The sequence below is a fragment of the Carassius auratus genome, unplaced genomic scaffold (assembly GCF_003368295.1).
Source record: "Carassius auratus strain Wakin unplaced genomic scaffold, ASM336829v1 scaf_tig00011294, whole genome shotgun sequence".
Taxonomy (NCBI): Eukaryota; Metazoa; Chordata; class Actinopteri; order Cypriniformes; family Cyprinidae; genus Carassius; species Carassius auratus.
The window spans coordinates 435,060-451,527 of record NW_020524189.1 but is presented as its reverse complement, the minus strand read 5'-3'; positions in this window follow the sequence as shown (position 1 = coordinate 451,527).

The following is a 16,468-nucleotide window of genomic DNA, read 5'->3' as shown; positions in this document are numbered from 1 at the left end:
TCGGCAGGCTGAGGACGAGCACTAAACCCTCAGCACGGCATTAAAGCGGCCTTGTGTGTTTGTATAGCATCCAGTACGCTTCCCTTCAATAATTCAGTCCACAGTTTTTCCTGTGTTGGTGGTTGTCTCAGTGTCCAGTTTGCAAATTCATGACCATCATTCTCAAAATAAGATGGTGTTAGCATGATGGAAGAGGCTGTAGACTCATGAGAGAGAGAGAGGAGTTAAAGTTTGCTTTGGAATTAGGACTTACAGTATTGTTCAAAATAATAGCAGTACAATGTGACTAACCAGAATAATCAAGGTTTTTCGTATATATTTTTTATTGCTACGTGGCAAACAAGTTACCAGTAGGTTCAGTAGATTCTCAGAAAACAAATGAGACCCAGAATTCATGATATGCACGCTCTTAAGGCTGTGCAATTGGGCAATTAGTTGAATTAGTTGAAAGGGGTGTGTTCAAAAAAATAGCAGTGTGGCATTCAATCACTGAGGTCATCAATTTTGTGAAGAAACAGGTGTGAATCAGGTGGCCCCTATTTAAGGATGAAGCCAACACTTGTTGAACATGCATTTGAAAGCTGAGGAAAATGGGTCGTTCAAGACATTGTTCAGAAGAACAGCGTACTTTGATTAAAAAGTTGATTAGAGAGGGGAAAACCTATAAAGAGGTGCAAAAAATGATAGGCTGTTCAGCTAAAATGATATCCAATGCCTTAAAATGGAGAGCAAAACCAGAGAGACGTGGAAGAAAACGGAAGACAACCATCAAAATGGATAGAAGAATAACCAGAATGGCAAAGGCTCAGCCAATGATCACCTCCAGGATGATCAAAGACAGTCTGGAGTTACCTGTAAGTACTGTGACAGTTAGAAGACGTCTGTGTGAAGCTAATCTATTTTCAAGAATCCCCCGCAAAGTCCCTCTGTTAAAAAAAAGGCATGTGCAGAAGAGGTTACAATTTGCCAAAGAACACATCAACTGGCCTAAAGAGAAATGGAGGAACATTTTGTGGACTGATGAGAGTAAAATTGTTTTTTTTGGGTCCAAGGGCCACAGGCAGTTTGTGAGACGACCCCCAAACTCTGAATTCAAGCCACAGTACACAGTGAAGACAGTGAAGCATGGAGGTGCAAGCATCATGATATGGGCATGTTTCTCCTACTATGGTGTTGGGCCTATTTATCGCATACCAGGGATCATGGATCAGTTTGCATATGTTAAAATACTTGAAGAGGTCATGTTGCCCTATGCTGAAAAGGAATTGCCCTTGAAATGGTTGTTTCAACAAGACAATGACCCAAAACACACTAGTAAATGGGCAAAGTCTTGGTTCCAAACCAACAAAATTAATGTTATGGAGTGGCCAGCCCAATCTCCAGACCTTAATCCAATTGAGAACTTGTGGGGTGATATCAAAAATGCTGTTTCTGAAGCAAAACCAAGAAATGTGAATGAATTGTGGAATGTTGTTAAAGAATCATGGAGTGGAATAACAGCTGAGAGGTGCCACAAGTTGGTTGACTCCATGCCACACAGATGTCAAGCAGTTTTAAAAAACTGTGGTCATACAACTAAATATTAGTTTAGTGATTCACAGGATTGCTAAATCCCAGAAAAAAAAAATGTTTGTACAAAATAGTTTTGAGTTTGTACAGTCAAAGGTAGACACTGCTATTTTTTTGAACACACCCCTTTCAACTAATTGCCCAATTGCACAGCCTTAAGAGCGTGTATATCATGAATGCTGGGTCTTGTTTGTTTTCTGACAATCTACTGAACCTACTGGTAACTTGTTTGCCACGTAGCAATAAAAAATATACTAAAAACCTTGATTATTCTGGTTAGTCACATTGTACTGCTATTATTTTGAACAATACTGTAAGTGTTTGTTTATTCAGTGAGTCAGTTCAGCAGAGTATCTCCCTGCAGTGTGTTTGTTTAGTGAGCATTACACTGCCATCACCATGTCACGTCAGGTTTCGCTAACTTTCACATTTCACCACCACCCGGCCGTTGCATTAATGTTGTTGTTTTTTTTCTTCCCCTCATCTCTCTGTCTCAGTCCTGAAGGAGAAGATCACGAAAAGTGAAAGTTCATGGCTTACTCACCCTCATGTTGCTACAAGGTTTCTTCAGTAATTGTTTGTAATTTTGCTACAAAAAGAACTATAATATATATATATATATATATATATATATATATATATATATATATATATATATATATATATATATATATATATATATATATATATATATATTCATTTAGATTAGATTAAAAACACTAATAAATTTACATCACTGTTAAATCTAAGCTTTAGCAAATTTTCAATTTGAATATTTATTCATATCTGTACATTATGACATTGTGGTACCAGATTTTGCTCGGAACATTTAAAACGATTGATTTTAGTTTTTAGTGTTTCTATTATTTAGCTACACAAAATTGAACAGAATTTTAAAATTAGGCATTTATTGACGCTTTGCTTCACAAGCACCACTAGTAGTAGAAGTAGTAGTAGTAGTAGTAGTAATAATAATAATAATAATAATAATAATAATAAGACATAGCACAGTTTTTCCTTCTTTTGTCCTTATCGTTGGTGACTGATTGCATTTTTATTGTCTGATGAGCTCTTTTTTTGTTTGTTTTTTTCTTGAACTAATATCTAAGTATAGTAAACCAAACTAATAGTATATTCACCACTGTTTGGTAATGCTGTGTTTTAATGCACACACAGTTCTTGCTGTACAAAAGGAGGAGGTAGTGTAGCAGTGGGGGTGATGGGACAGTCTTTAGATGGATAGTTTTGCATTAGCAAGATATTAGCAAGAGGAGATGTCTACAATAGGTTCCAGAAGTTCAAGACAGTAACTCTGTGTTTCTCCTGCTCAGACGCACCAGAGCTTTAATACCAACAAACATGGAGGGACTGTTTCACTGGAATGAGGTGAACGAGAGGATTGTGGTCCTGTTTTGTGGCGCGATGCTCTGTCTAGTAATGTGGCACTAATTATTGAAGCTTTATCTCAATCACCTCCACCAGAGATTACTGTGGAAATCAGGCTAAGGAGATGTGAAAGATACAATGCTAAGTGGAATTCAAGGATAATTCGATTAAGTTAAAAAGTTTTCAGTTATCCTAGTAAAATGATACACCTATATGAGTTTGCTTTTGCAAACATACCACCATTTTCATTTTTTTTACACCAATTTTTTTTACTAAAATTTACTTAATGGTCATCGGGTACATATTAAGACTGTCAGACCTAAACTACCATATCAGAAAATAATATAAGCTTTCTGGAAGTGTTGACAGAAGTGTCACACGCTAGTGAAATGGTGTTCGCAGTTGCAATGTTGGTGTTACAAATGACTCAAATGTTGTGCGACACAAGGTCATTCAAACATAACATGACAGAACTTTTATCTGCCCTCTTGACATCAGCTAATCCTTATGTCAGCACACTCTCTTCTGACTTTCTGGAGCCCTATGACAGGTCAGAGTGTGACGCAGACCCAATCCACCCTTGAACACCCTTCTCTCAGAGGTTTGGAATGGAATAGCATACTGCTTACAACTTACTACTATTTTTTTAAATTGAATGGTACAAAGTGGCACTGAGTTATTATTTGAGTTATTTAATGTTCTTGAATATATGTATTTTATTCTCACCAAGGCTGCATTTATTTTAATTAAAAATAAATAAATTAATAAATAAATTAACAGTTTAAGAAAGGTTTTCTATTTTAAAATGTCATTTATTTATGTGATGGCAAAGCAAAAATGCGTCTTGCCATTAGAGAAATAAATTACATTCTGTTTAATATTTTTGTGGAAATGGTGATACACTGACATTCAAAAGTTTGGGTTAAGAAAAAAAATGGAAGAAAAAAATGAATGAATAGTTTTATTCAGCAAGGATGGTTTAATTTGATCAAAAGTGACAGTAAAGGCATTTGTTAATGTTTCAAAAAAAGAAAGAAAAAAAAGTATTTAGTGTCTTTATTATTATCCAATCTGAGGCTGCTCAGTACCATCTTGACTTTTATCACTCATCAATACTTGTACCAGGAGCCGAAGAGTAATAAAGGTATCACTGTGTCTCTTGTTAAACACAAAATTCTCTTCCCCTGAACAGGAAAGGTCTGGAAACATGCTTTTTCTTTTCACCACATGATCTTCTTGAGCATATTAACAGCCTCAGGATTTTTGGACATTTTGGATATAATCTTCAAAGTATTGTTCCATGGAAGACCAAAAGCTCATTTGTAACCGCGAGTGTGAGTAAATGATCATTTTGTATTTCTAAAGAATTAACCCAGCTTGATCAGATACTTTTATGGCACACAGGTATTTCAGTCATTTATATACACTGTGCAAGGTAATGCGTGTTAAAAATGGTAATCATCACAGAATGCTTTGTTTAATTCACTTTCCGTTCTCTAAATAGCCCCAACGAGTAATATTCTGAGAAAAGAAGTTTAAAATGCCTGATGGTCCTCATGTGTTTAAGTATTTCTTAGTTTTCTATCATATTTCTTTGAATGTTATGTGAATCTATTTTGTTCAGTGGCAGCCACTGCATAAAATGTTTAATACTTCAAAAAAGCATAAACACTGCAATATTGTACTAAATGGTCTAAATTGTCTATCCTTGAAATGTTATGACGAGACAACCAAATTAGAAAATATAAAATATATTTTTTTTTCTAAGCACTTCATTCATCCTGGAATTGTATGAAATTGTATTTTTGCAGACTAATTTCTATGCAATTACAGTTAAAAAGCTCAGTCTTTATTGACATTTAACATAAGCTACATTTATTCAGTATTTGAGCATTTCTTTTCTAGTTAGAATTTAGTTTTTGCAGATCAAAATGCAGAGGGTAAAATCATGGGCTCTGAGCATTTGCCCAAGTGTTTGTGGACGCAGGGTGGTCTCATTGGATTATGTAATAAGAGCAGTTCAGTTCGGCTTAAATAGCAGCAGTCATACCAGTACAAAGGAAACCCTCCAACAGGGTTCTGCTTTAATTCTTCAGTTTCCTCAAGCCTGCTGAGAAAGATCAAGTTACAATTATTTTTCCCTTCACTCTCACACATTTTATTTCTGTTTTTGCTGATTTCTATTAAGTCTATTAATTTTATTGTGTTGTTTCCCAGAGCTTACTGTACATACAGATATATATCCTTACTCCATTATGAAAATATTTAGCTTTAGTTGGAATTATAATCCCCCCCCGCCCCAGACATTTCTTTTACAATTATTGTAATAATCGTAATTGTAATATTTTTTTTATTTTTTTTATCCAAAAATAATTGTCTTAAAGAAAAAGTGTTTGTGCTTAAGTATTTTGCAAAGTATAAAAACTTGTAAAAAATATAGAGGTTTACAGCTAGTAATTTTTTTACATGTAAGATCCTGTCTTTTAGAATTTACAAAAATTGTGCTGTGCCGTTCTGAAACACTGCTGTTCTGGCTTTGGTTTGGGTTTATACAGTGATAATTAGTTAAAATCTCCAGGCCTTCAATTTACATAAGCACACATCTGGTTAAGCATCGGAATATCACTGATGGCCGACGGTTTCCATTCTGTGGTTTGTTTGTGGCTTTTCACTTTTGATTTGTAGAGAAGGTTTGGAGCAAACCACTGTGCATTTGTTTATTGGAACAATGGTCTGCTTGTAAGTTCTCACGAAATATCTTTTTCTGCACTATGACATACTGTACAATGTATGACACAGAAATATACCATGCATTTGAAATTAAGTGTTTTTTACTTTGAATGGAGACTAATAATGAAGCTATGGGAAAAACTGAGGAAAAACTCAAGAGACGGTGCAAAATCGTTCAAAGTTGGTCTTAAAACAAAAACAGGACGCAAACTTCACAACCACGTGGAATGAGAGGTCATTACAGCACAGTCATGCTGCTAATGAGTCTTTCAGAGGCAACGTTCGAGTCATGCAGGAGAGCCTCCAGATTCATACAACAAAATGGCAGTTTTATTAAAGATGTCTGTGGTTTGTGATATGCACTTGGATAAACCTTTTTTTTTGTCTAATATGGCAGCCAGGACGAGTAACTGTATATTACTTTAGGGAGCATGTTTTTTTTTTTTTTTAATGGTCTACATAACTTCCATGCAGATAACAAGTACTAGACTCTTGAGATATTACGGTCAGATACACACATGTAAGCCCATCTAAACCACCAGACCATCTGTTCTCATCATATTTCTCATATATATTTTACACTCAAATATATTCAGACACACCCACACACTTGAATAAATGCCAAAGTGTTGGACATTTCCTTTCCGGATGGAGTAATATCAATGCTCATTTTCTGAAGCAACCCGTATTGCAGATAAGCATGGGTTAAGATGGCGTTTCGCACATTTCAAAATCAGATGTTCTTAATGCACAAACTGTCGCTCGTTTGTTATTTCAGCATTGCGTTTGTGGAAGATTAACATACTTCTTTTAGTCCCCATGAAATCCAGAATTGTAGTTTTGTGGCTTTTAGTCAGTGTTAGCTTTGAATCCAACTATATATTAGTGTACTCCAAAAAGTTCACAGTTATCTTTTAGCAGATATAAACATTTACAATTGATAGTCTTTCTCTACTGGGAAAACCAAATTATTGTTTCATCCTGTGCTTTTGCCATATATTAGTTTTAAATGCTACTTGCAAACAGGTTATAGTGTATGATGTCGGTTTAAATTCCAGTAATGCTTTTATAAATAAATTAAATGTATATATATATATATATAGTTGAGTCATGAAACTCTAGATGGCGCATTCTGACACTGTGTTAAAGGGGAGGTGAAATGCTATTTCATGCATACTGAGTTTTTTACACTGTTAAAGAGTTGGATTCCCATGCTAAACATGGACAAAGTTTCAAAAATTAAGTTGTACGTTTGAAGGAGTATTTCTGTTCCAAATATACTCCTTCCGGTTTGTCACAAGTTTCGGAAAGTTTTTTTCGAGTATGGCTCTGTGTGACGTTAGATGGAGCGGAATTTCCTTATATGGGTCCTAAGGAACTTCTGCCGGAAGAGCGCGCGCTCCCGTATAGCAGAGCAGAGAGAGGCTGATCAGAGCGAGAGCGTCGCGAAAAGTCACAAAAGGAGTGTGTTTTTGGTTGCCAGGGCAAGACAACCCTGCACAGATTACCAAAGAAAAAACAGCATTAAGGGACCAGTGGATGGAGTTTATTTTTACAGAGCATCAACTGAGTTGTGCAAGTGTTTGTGTTTGTTCCCTGCATTTCGAAGATGCTTGTTTTACAAACAAGGCCCAGTTTGACGACGGATTTGCGTATCGTTTATTTCTTAAGGATGATGCAATCCCAACGAAAAAGGGTCTCGATTGCGTGTTGGAACCACAGGCGGTGAGTAAAACTGCTTAAAATATCTCTGCCTCCTTGTTAGTGCGTCCCCTCCCATGCTGGAGACCCGGGTTCGAGCCCCGCTCGGAGCGAGTCCTTGCTGCTGCTGCTCTCATTCAGTTTCAGCCTTCACAGCTTCCAAACGCTGTCAACGCAACTGGCGCACGTGATTCTTTAGCTCCGCCCACACGTCACGCCTCCAGGCGCTCGTGTTTTTCCGGGAAAAATCGGTACAGACTATCTTTCTCTTATGAATATAATAAAACTAAATACTTTTTGGAATTATGAAGGATGCAGTACTACTCTATAGGTACTCAAGATTAACATGATATTGAGTGAAAACGAGCATTTCACCCCCCCTTTAAGAAAATTATTGTGGTGGCATAGACATAATGCACATTTAATCTTATATTAGCATACCTTATATTGAGAGGTATCATTGTCAGTGTAGTTCGCCCTTCCACTCACTCATGTCAGTCATCTGTTCATAGTAAAACACATAAAACCTCCAGCCTGATCTGTTTCAGCTCGGGTGTCTGTGGGAGAGTGGGTACCATCCATGGAAGTGGTCAAAGGTTTCATTAATTTGTAACTATGACAGCAGCAACTCCTAAGCATACAGAACGTGGTTAAAAATAAATAAATAATAATATTTGGGTATTTTACAGATATAGATGTACCTAGAATTAATATGTGAAAGTCTTCTACTGTTAAGTGTTTCTGTGAACAGAAGCAGCTCTAGATGTCGCTTTACATATGCTCTTTTACGTTTAACCGTACTTTCATAACACATTGTTAGAGAATGCTATGATAGATTCCCCTCTTTTCTCTCCAGATGTTTTCTGACAAGCGCTGGATGGGTCAGGTGGTTCTTTTATACAAGCCTGTCTTTCTGTGTATGTACTTGTATGTAAGACATCCTTGTAGCCCCTCAGGGTCCAGAGAAAAACTCCCTCGGTCATGGAGCCTGATGTTTTTGTGTGCAGTGATGCGTGAGCCAGTGAAAACACACCTGGATTCACCGTCAGAGACAGAGAAACTGATCATACCAGCTCTTAGAACGTGGACATTCAGGTCATTCTGTGTTTTTAGTCACTAACAATAACTCATCAATTGAGGAATGTGGACAAATAAATCTGAAGTTATCTTGAAATTTCATTTTGAATTACCTAAACCTTGCCCAATCCTTAGTGCTCAGTGTTTATGTAGAATTTATTTAGGGGATACATCTACACATACACACATACAAAAATAGACATGTGGCTGTTTTTAAGCTATCAGAAGACATGGTCTTATCTCCAGCTTCCAAACATTTAAGATAACATTCCTTTCAATTTCAAGGGTTTGTGGCAAATATTATTTATATCGGAGTTTTTAGATTAGATTTTTATCACAGTTTTTTGAGATATGAGTTAAAGCTTAAGGAAAAGACATGCCTCACCTCACTGTATGAAGCTAAAAGCTTTATCTGACTCAGACAGACATTATGGCTGCCAAAACAGCAATGCGTTAAGACAGATTAAGAACAATCTCAGCTAAAAGTGTGTGCTAATGCATCTATAAAAACCAGCATGGCATCCAGAAGAAAGCCTGGCAGTGAAGTAAATCTTGTCTTGTCATGACAGTCCCTGCTCTGTAACTTATTTTGTTTGGCTTTGAATGTAGAAATGCAGTAGTTCAACCCAAAATGTAATTATTTACTCATGTTGTACCAATTTTTTTTTCTTCTTCTTCTCTTTAAGACGAGAAAGAGCTTACACCAAGAGCAAGTACGATAACTATAAATACAACGACATATTTATTTTGTCCACACTACCGAACAATAACTGTCTGTTTAGGCCAAGCACACGCTCATCTGCCAATTTAAATTCTCGAGCTCATTATAGCAGGATTAATTCTGATTGGGTGTCAGTCTTTTTATTGTTCACCAGTTGGAAAAAATCTGAAAGTGATTCCAACGATATTGTTTCTCTGTGCCTTTATCGTAATAGCTGTGGTGTGGACTTTGATTTTATTTAATATTGAGACCGATTTCTAGAACTGTCTCTTAATTTTTATCTTTATAGTTGTCCTTGGTGTGAAGGGGCCTTAACAGCCTATTCTGATCCAGTTATAATAGGGCTATAAGATTAAAACATGAAAGTCAGGAGAAGTACTTTTTAAAGGTTCTTTTATGGTGTTTTTGGTCCATTTAGTTATGTTGACTTGAAACAGTGTTGCTTTACAGAAGAAAATAAAATACAAAAAAATAATACAATTTTTGAATAATATTTTTAATTGAACTAATAATTGTATTTTATGTTAGCATAAATAACGATACTAAAACTCTTTTAAAATAATGAAAATGGTAAAAGGTAAACATCAAGATTTTTTTTACTAATAAGAATTGTGAGGTAAAATATACTAAAACGTCCTGGGAAAATAAGGTCCTAAATGTAGGCTTAAATTTCTCTCCTTCTTCTTCTTTCCTCTATGCGCACATGCAGACTGAACACGTAATGGGCATGTGCATGCATCACCATTTTCACAACGTGCATTTTTGTAGTCAGACAACAATGGTATCGTTTTCAGAAACAAAAGTTTGCATTTTCAGGACCCAAAACACATATGTTTTCTGTTTCATTAATTTTTTTTGTTTGTTTCATTGTTTTCTATTTAATGTCTGACAGAAGAAAAAAAGACATATGGGTTTTGAACAAAATGGGAAGTAAATAAGGACAAAATTTACATTTTTGTGTGAACTATTCCTTTTAAGAATGTGGTTTACTTAGCCAATATTGTACATCAAAGAATTTGTAATTTTAATATTTGATGAAGATGGGTAAATAACATGATGCAAGTAAAACAAATATAGACTCTAAATGTTTTAGTCTTACCATAAGGCAGCTAAAAACTGACCTGCAGAGCATGAGATTGTACAGAACAGTTAACTTAGTTAACTTCTAAATCGTGTTATCAGCCTCCAGCATTCACCTTAATACTACTTTAATCCTGTCTTATTGTATTCTAGGTCAGAGAGACAGAAATCCAACATCTTAGATCTCGTTGGCAAGCTCTCATTTCTTTTTTAGAGAGGTTGTGTCTTCTGAAGGTCATCTAATCTCATGGAGCTGTGGGCGGATATTAAAACAACAACAACATCTCCTTAATGAAAAAAGTGCTGAGGGTTCTATTTAAAACAGTGATACCTGATCAACTGTTTGAATCATGCAGGCATCTGCGTTAAAATCAACTTACAGGCTTTCTTTTGAAAATGGACCTGCAGCTGCTGACATTTGAGAAATCACCTCAGCTGAAATGGCTTTTATGGTAGAATGTTCTTGCCAGTGATCTTCTGCTCTGCCATGGTCCTACAGAGCAAGGCTTTGTTGTGGTACTGACTGGAAAGTTGCACTTCATTCTGTGTTAAGTGTAGCAGAGAGGCCTTTCTCTCGAGGCTCTTAAGTCGCTCTGCCTGCTCAACCGTGGCATTGTGATGGATACCCGCTCAAACTTTTAAGGGAACAGACTACTACTTGGTCATGGCCGATCCATTTCTCTACGGCTCTCCATGTGTGAATTTCCATACTTCTCTCAAACAAGTGATTTTCGCCATTCAAGACCTTTGAAAGCCTTGAATCAAAGACTTGCATTGAGGGATTGTCTTTGATCAGTGTTTTCTTTATGCAGACTGCCATGTTGATAATGTAAGGAATAACTGACAATAGATGCTTCGCGTCAGAGTGGCATGTTACGGTGTGCATTACATTTTCAATAATTCAATGGTCCATTGATTATATGGGATGATTCTCACAAAACCTTTCAAGAAAATGTTTAGGTCATATTTGATAATTGACAAGACAAACTTTTCACCCTTTTGTTCCTAAAATGATTTCTTTTTTCTCTTTTTTCTTTTTTTTTTTTTTGTAATTGTAATTGTAATTGTTAACAGTTACTGTAGTTATCTTGCTTAAACAGTTGCCATTACAAATTCTAGTGTCCACAATAATGTAAAGTGACATGCAGCTGTATTACAACCAAAAATTTGGATCTTCAAAGCTGTGCAATTGCTGAATCAATTAGACAATGCTATAATATGAGTTAATTCAAATAATTCAAGTATGCATAATGTTTTGTGATAAATTGTGAATGCATGTGTCAAAGAGTACATGTGATGCACACCTGTGTAAACTAGATGAAGAGTGAAATTCACTCTGAAGATGAACAGAGCTTTTGTTGCAGGCCATAGACTAGCACCCCTATTGAGCTGTCAGTCTCTCGTCCATGTGTTTTCATTACGGGGTGCATGTTTCACCCTGTCAGCGCGCTCCTCCCACCTCTGTGGTATGGCTGTCTGCTGGTGGAGGATGTTTTCATAGCATTTACATGAGAAAAAATATTTTCACTACTGTGTGAATCATGAAAGCAGCGGCTCCAGACAAGGTCAAGGGGAAACAAATCTCTGATATTAACACAGAATTAAACTGTCTTTTTTCACACAGCAAGCCGTCTGGTCTGACAGGAGATGTTGAAGGGGGGTTTAAAAGGGTTCTGTGAAAAACTTTCCTGGGTTATACTTGGAGAAAGATCTTTGTGATCGACAGATTAAGAGAAGGTCAAGTTTATGAGCTGGAAATACACTATGGCTTAAAGGAGAGAAACATCACAAAAGAAATGTCTTAAAATACCTCATTTATAACTCTGAGAAAATCCTACAATAGGGGAAAAAAGGTATTTGCAAGGGAAATGAACAGGGACAAATATTGGAGTAAATGTGTAAAAAATTTCTTATTTTAAAAAATGCATTAACATTAACATTAATGTTAAAAATAAATGTATTATTTGAGATGTAAAGCTATTTGAATTATTTAAACATTAAACTAACATAACTAAAATAATGGCAACACTCACCCATCCAACTCTATTGTGCATAACTGCAACACACACACACACACACACACACACACACACACACACACACACACACACACCACACACACACACACATATATATATATATATATATATTGTGACGAGTCAGCTGCCTCCTCCCTGATTATCACCGGCACCCCGTCCTAAATCGCCGCCCTTCACCAGGCTCCCGACTGGAGTGGGTGTGTGAGAGGAGGGGCGCTGGACGAGTCAGGGCTGGCGGCGTGTGATGGGGCACACCTGAAGGAAGTGGAGCCTCATTACCGCCGCTGTTTAAAAGCCCAACGCGCCTCTCCTCAGGAGACCGGTCTCTTCCCCGTGCATGCACGCTGGTGTCCTCGTGGGTCCAGGAAGGGTGCGTTGAGGGACTCCCGCGCCACCAAGACGTGAGCTGCCGGACCCGCGATCCGGATGGGAACCGCACCCGTATACACGGCCGACGGGCCAGGATGCCGGGCCGTCCATCCCCTACCAGCGCCGCGGCCAATGAGAGAGACGCGGCCGCTAGGAGAAGCCGCCGCCCCTCGCGCCCCGGACCTAGGAGGGGAGCGCGTGCGGCCGCCGGACTCCGCCCCTTGCCTGGACCCTTCCTTGATGAACACTGCCCGACCTACACAAATCCCGCAGCACAACGAGGACACCAGATTCCCTGTTATTTTGGACACTTTCCCCCTTTTGGCCACTTTTATTCCCTTTGTTTTATGATTTCTGTTAATAAAAGCCTCTCCGAGGCCTGACGCCACGCCCACTGTGTCTGTCTTGTGCTCCTCCCGTGACACTGGTGGAGAATGCGGGCAGGCGGAGCCTAGACAGCGCAGTTGGGAAACGTCTGGTGACGTCACTCCCTCTCGCTTGCAAACGTTCGTGAGAACCCAGACTGGGACGGAGGAAAACTGGGGACAGCCTCCCAGCCACACAAGGGGTAAGTGACTTTTCCATTGTCATTTTACCCTGTGGTTGGTTGAGGCTGTCACTAAAACCCGGTTTCTCTGTCCCTGTTCTGGTGCGCTGCGAGAGGGAGGACCGCCCGGAGAGGAAGCCCCGCCCACTCCGACCGTTTGGAGCCTGGTTGAGGATGGTAGCACTCCCGTGTGGGCGGCGCCCTGATGACGGGGATGTCGCTTGGGAGGGGGAATGTGACGAGTCAGCTGCCTCCTCCCTGATTATCACCGGCACCCCGTCCTAAATCGCCGCCCTTCACCAGGCTCCCGACTGGAGTGGGTGTGTGAGAGGAGGGGCGCTGGACGAGTCAGGGCTGGCGGCGTGTGATGGGGCACACCTGAAGGAAGTGGAGCCTCATTACCGCCGCTGTTTAAAAGCCCAACGCGCCTCTCCTCAGGAGACCGGTCTCTTCCCCGTGCATGCACGCTGGTGTCCTCGTGGGTCCAGGAAGGGTGCGTTGAGGGACTCCCGCGCCACCAAGACGTGAGCTGCCGGACCCGCGATCCGGATGGGAACCGCACCCGTATACACGGCCGACGGGCCAGGATGCCGGGCCGTCCATCCCCTACCAGCGCCGCGGCCAATGAGAGAGACGCGGCCGCTAGGAGAAGCCGCCGCCCCTCGCGCCCCGGACCTAGGAGGGGAGCGCGTGCGGCCGCCGGACTCCGCCCCTTGCCTGGACCCTTCCTTGATGAACACTGCCCGACCTACACAAATCCCGCAGCACAACGAGGACACCAGATTCCCTGTTATTTTGGACACTTTCCCCCTTTTGGCCACTTTTATTCCCTTTGTTTTATGATTTCTGTTAATAAAAGCCTCTCCGAGGCCTGACGCCACGCCCACTGTGTCTGTCTTGTGCTCCTCCCGTGACTATATATATATATATATATATAGATGTGTATATATACAAGTGTGCTATTTTAGTATTATTTCACATGTTTACAGTATTAATTGGGGAATTCATGGCTTAATGGTTAGCGATTCAGACTCATAATCCAAAGGTTTGCGTGTTCGAGTCTTTAGCCGGCAGAAATTGTGAGGTGGGGGGAGTGAATGTACAGTGCTCTCTTCACCTTCAATACCACGACTGAGGTGCCCTTGAGCAAGGCACTGAACCCCCAACTGCTCCGCGGGTACTTCTGCAGCATAAATGGCTGCCCACTGCTCCGGGTGTGTGTTCATGGTGTGTGTGTGTGCACTTTGGATGGGTTAAATCCACAGCACAAATGTATTTGTTTCAGCTATATTTAAATGACCCAAAATGTTTAATAGTTTAATTGTAGTCTTAGTTTTAGTTCACACTAACAACACAGGTGGAAATTAATTGTTGTAATGACATTATGCCACAAACGCAGTATTTGCACTGAACTCTGAACATTCCCTTTTCTCCAGGGAAGTGGGAGAATTTAAGACCCTTGTAATGTCACTGTTTTTAAAAATCCTTTGTGTTTGTAACTTAATTTAGTCACCTTAATAAAATGTCCCACTTATCTGTTTGAATTTATGAAGCACATCTTAAAGTCTGTTTTTATATCTCTTTATATTACAAATGATCGTTTGAAATGCTGTGTCATTTAAAATCAGTGGTAGTGAGTTATCCACATTTTTTCTTCAGCTAATCTAAGAAAAAGACATGTGTCCCAAGAAAATGTATGACTGGAGAGAAATAAATCAATACTGTATAGTATAATATATCAGTATAATAGGGGTGTCAAGCATACTGGCACTAGCAGACTGATTGCTGATTGACTTCCTTTTGCACTGGCACAGCTGCCAAAAGCCTTCACTCTATTTCTCTGTCTCTCATTCAGCCGGAGATTGTAGGGTGACTGTCAGTATACCAGATAGCTGTTGTTAGAAAAGAAAATGTGAAAGAAGTGGATAATGAAAGGTTAGGGGAATGGGCAGCAGGCAGATGGTGACTGACATGTATCAACTCATTCACAAGACTGAAACACAGCCAATGCTGTTCAAATGGCAGAATGCAACTCTACACATGACACACTCACTCACACTGGGTTTCCATGCTGATTGTATTCAAAAGGAACCAATTAGTCATTGTTCAATAGCCTTGCCATTTTTATTCTGATGCAGTCGCCCTATGGAATAGTAAGATGAGAATGTCTTTGTTTGCACTACTGAAATTGAAAAATCATTTTTAAAGTGTAGTACAAATAATTTGTCTAAATTGTGAATAACACTGATTATTGGACTATGTTTGACAAGAAACATATGATGTTTGATGTGCAACTTGCCATTTATCTCACTTGTTTTTTCTTCACTCAGATTGCTAGTAATTTTTTTTTTCATGTTACAGTATATAGGAATTCAGCAAAAATCAAAATTTACATCTCAGTTTTTCATGGACTATTTGTAGAAACTAAGCTACAAAAAAAGTTTTTTTCAGAAATTGTTCAGAAATTGTTGCTCAGAAAAAAGAACTGTCCTTGTATGTTGGTCCTATTTAATGATTTGTAAAAAAAAAAGAAAAAAAAAGAAAGAAATCTATATTTTTCTAAAATTCATATATTTTGGCAGAAATTTGGCAAATTTTATTTTTATCCAAGTTTATTTATTTATTTATTTATTTATTTTTGAGTTTGCTATTAAAATATAAGAATATTAACGACTGGTTTACGCTGTTTTTGGTCTAAACTATAATTATACAGATTTTTGAGTTATAAGCTAAAGGGCCCTATTTAAACGATCTGAAACGCAAGTGTCAAAGCGCGAAGCGCAAGTAAGTTTGTGGGCGGGTCTCGGCGCTGTTGCTATTTTCCCGGCGGGATAAATGGCTCTTGCGCCCGGCGCAAATCTAAAATGGGTGGGTCTGAAGTAGCTTCATTATTCATAGGTGTGGTTTGGGCGTAACGTGAAATAAACCAATCAGAGCGTCATCCAACATTCCCTTTAAAAGCAGGTGCGCAAGTTCCATTATGGATTGCTATTATTATGGCGTATTTACCAGGCGCACGCCAGGAGCGGTTCATAGCCGAGGAGACTGATGTTCTTGTAAGAGCAGTGAAAGACAGAGAAGTTGTGTTGTATGGGGATGGGAGAAACCCACCCAAAATAGCGTCGGTTAAACAGGCATGGGAGGAAATAGCCACAACTGTTTCATCGATTTTTTTTCCTGGTTCTTGACGGACAAACCAATTTGTCAGATGTCCTTATATACATATATGTATTGCCACTATTGGGCAAA